The sequence below is a fragment of the Chionomys nivalis genome, chromosome 16 (assembly GCF_950005125.1).
Source record: "Chionomys nivalis chromosome 16, mChiNiv1.1, whole genome shotgun sequence".
Classification (NCBI taxonomy): domain Eukaryota; kingdom Metazoa; phylum Chordata; class Mammalia; order Rodentia; family Cricetidae; genus Chionomys; species Chionomys nivalis.
Genome location: NC_080101.1, coordinates 24,620,032 through 24,623,742, shown reverse-complemented (window position 1 = coordinate 24,623,742; position 3,711 = coordinate 24,620,032). Strand labels below are relative to the sequence as shown.

At 44.1% G+C, this 3,711-nt stretch overlaps 1 pseudogene; it reads right to left on the bottom strand.

The window, feature by feature from the left end:
* Positions 1-1,514: 1,514 nt before the first annotated feature.
* Positions 1,515-1,925, bottom strand: LOC130888121 (60S ribosomal protein L27-like; annotated as a pseudogene).
* Positions 1,926-3,711: the final 1,786 nt, after the last annotated feature.

The following is a 3,711-nucleotide window of genomic DNA, read 5'->3' as shown; positions in this document are numbered from 1 at the left end:
TCAGGGTCTCATATACACTGTGCAGGAACTCTCCCATTGAGCTACATACCCAGTCTTTTTTGTGTGCTTCATCTTGAGACAGGGTCTCACTAAGTTGCCCAGGCTAGCCTTGAACTTGCATCATTCTGCCTCGGCCTCCCCAGTAGATGGGGTTACAGATTTGAGCATCAAATATGGCTTATTCTTTTAATTTTTTATAAGAACTCTTCATGTAAACACTATCTATCTAAATATATTTATATTTGTCATTTTGTGGTTTAGGATGATGCATATTGTTTGGTGAGATGGCAAAGATTGGTTAAACCAGGGATAAGGGGGACCATTTGCCCTACAGTCCTATGAAGCGAATCTAAAGTTGAGGATCTCTAGCCCAGTTTTGGAGATAAAGAAACAGAATCCCCAAAGGGCAAAAACTGAATGAACTCCCAGAATGGGAAAGCCACAGAATGGGAATGTGTAAGAGCCATTACAGCAACACCCCCACCCCCCCCCACACTCCATCCCCCCACCCCCCCCACCCTGCAAGGCCTCCAAATCCCTTGTTCCCCAGGGAGATGGAGTCAAAGGTCCGAGGTGTGTACACAGACAGCCCTTAAAAGGAATGTGGGGTTTGTGGCTTGGGATTTTCCTCCCCGTTTTAAGCACGTTTTGCATGCCAGCAAAGGGTGTGCATATGGGGGTAGGGGTGCAAGGGGGGGAGTTACAGTGTTTCGTGTCATTCCTAAGCCACCTCATAAAGGAGAGCCAGGCGTGGAACCTTCCAGGAAGCTCAAACTCCTTTCTGGTCTTTGGGTGTCTCAGTTCCTGCAAGGGAAGGCCTCAGGATGAGACGCAGCCCAAGGGTGAGAACTAGGATTAGGGTCCGTGAACCGTGACCAGTTGAAATGGCTTATTGGGCTGTGTGCATGTGCTTCAAATTCATAACATACACGTTGTTACAACAGATAGATAAACTCTCTGCTTCGCAGCCACAAAATGGAAAATTGGAAAGACAGGGAAAGTCTCTGCTCACCTATGACTCTGGGCACCCTACACAAGTCTGCTTTATGGGGTGAAGATTTCTATGCTAAATGCTTCAAGCAGAAGCTGCATATGGCTCACAGTTCTTAGAGGCCAACTGCGACAATTTATCTGAGACTCCACAATAAATTGAGTACCTTTTACTCAGTGCATCTGACCCTGGAACCTTTTCTCAGGTGACATTCAGGGCTTCTTAGAGTCACACCTTCCCTTGGAACTTCATTTGAGGTAGTGCCACTGCAGAAAATGCATTTATGGCTAAGCTAACTGTGGTGGCTTGCCTCTGTGGTCCCCATATTGGGAGGACTGCTGTGAGTTGGAATCTAGCTGAGGCTACACAGAGAGCTCCAGCTGGCCTGGACTACAGAGTGAGAGCCCATCTCGGGGGGGGGGGGGTGGAAGTGCACTTGCATAGTACATACTAGTGACAACTGCAATATTTTATTTTTTTATTTTTATTTTTTAAACTTTTAATGATGTAAACAAAAATATACCTAAAAGCGAAGCTTCTGGAAAAACCACTTGTTCTTCCCTGTCTTGTATCGTTCCTCAAATTTGACCTTGGCTTCCCGCCTTGCCTTGCGTTTCAGGGCTGGGTCCCTAAAGACATCCTTGTTGACAACAGTTTTGTTCAGGGGGATGTCCGCAGAGTACCTTGTGGGCATCAGGTGGTCGTAGTTATAAACCTTCACAAAGGACTTGATCTTGGATCTCTTGGTGACTTTCTTCTTGCCCATGGCAGCCGTCACTTTTCAGGGATAGCGGTCAATTCCAGCCACCAGGGCATGCCTGTAAGGGCAGTCTGAGGTGCCATCATCAATGTTCTTCATGATGACGGCTTTGCGTCCGGAGTAGCGTCCAGCCAGGACGAGTACCACTTTCCTGGGTTTCATCAACTTGCCCATTTTGACAGCGAGCAGCCGGTTCCCAGCAGAAAGGAAACTTCAATATTTTATACTATTAACATAATTTTCAAGATTTGGTTTTATTTTATGTGTTGGTACACATGTGTTTTGCCTGCCTGTGCATCTGTGTATCAGTGCATGCAGTGCCCACAGAGGCCAGAAGAGGGCGTCAGATCCTCTGGAACTAGAGTTACAGACAGTTGTATTCAACCTTGTTGGGAACTAAACCTGGGTCAGGGCAGCCAATGCTCTTTACTGCTGAGCCTTTTCTCCAGGACCTGTGTTGTGTTGTTAAACGTACAAAATGGATTGTGAGACATCTTTATTGCATAAGAAAAAAATTGTTAGTGTAGTTTCACTGTAATACACTCTTAAATGACTCAGGCTTGGAATCTTTACTAACATATCTTAATTTCTTCTTCTTCTTCTTCTTCTTCTTCTTCTTCTTCTTCTTCTTCTTCTTCTTCTTCTTCTTCTTCTTCTTCTTCCTCTTCCTCTTCCTCTTCCTCTTCTTCTCCTTCTCCTTCTTCTCCTCCTCCTCTTCTTGTTCTTCTTCTTCCTCTTCCTCTTATTATTATTATTATTATATGTGTTATTATTATCTTTATAATCTATTTTCAAACTTCTTGGTATTATCTTTGATAACTTTTATGACATTGTTAAATGCAGTTTTCACAAACCATACATAGGTGGGTTTTCCATTTGAACTACTAAGATGTTTCAAATTAAAATTTCTTCAGTACGAGCCCTTTCAAGTTTTTAGAAAAATCTAGGCAAGCAGAAAAATCTATTATCTAATCCCCCAAACAAACACTACAACTGTTTTCAGTAGTCCTTCTTTATGTTCATACAGTTTTTGCATAGTTAAATCTGACTTTGTAATTTTATGTATTTATTGATTCAACATTTTAGCAGCAGCATTTTACATTGGTTATTATATATGATGATTGTGTAAGCAAAGACAACAATTTTTAGAAGATTTATTTCATTCTTGTATTAGATATATGTGCATGTGCCTAGGTATTTGTGCACCGCTTGCATGCAGTACCCAAGGAGGACAGAAGAGGGCATCAGATGCCCTGGAGCTGGAATTAGAGGTGGTTGTGAGATGCCTGGATGTGGTCCTGGGAGCCAAATCTGAGTCCTCTGCAAGAACAGTAGGTGCTGTTCATTGGGTAGCCATCTCTGTAGCTCCTAAAGGGGGTGGGAATTGAGAAGAGAAGAGAAGAGAAGAGAAGAGAAGAGAAGAGAAGAGAAGAGAAGAGAAGACCTTCCAAGAGGTGCCAATCACATCGAGTATTTAAGCTCAAGGAGGACTGGTCACCATGTTCCTCATGAACTGCACAGGCACATAAGCTGGCTTCTATGAAGAATCTAAGTGGCCATGAGGTAGGCTCTTGCCCCCAGAGCAGGCCTGTCTCCACATTAAATCCACTCAGGTCCTGAGGAAGTTCCTCCTACCAGGGCACTAAGCCGTCTCTCTGGGAATCACTGTAAGTTGAAGGATCAAGGTTCAGAGGGATGGGAAACTTCAATCTCCATAAAACAGAGAAAATCCAGATGAGCGGTGCCATCACCAAGTCTTGCTTTTCTTTTTTCTCCCAGTTGGTCATAGCATAAGCAATTGACTTTGAGCTCGTGGCTAAAGCACTGGTGTGGGCTGGAGAGCAGCTAGGGGTGCATGCTGCTCTTACAGAGGACCGCTGACAACTGCTTATAACTCCAGCTCTGTGGGGATCCGATGCCCTCTTCTGGCCTGGGTACTTGCATTTATGAGCACATACTC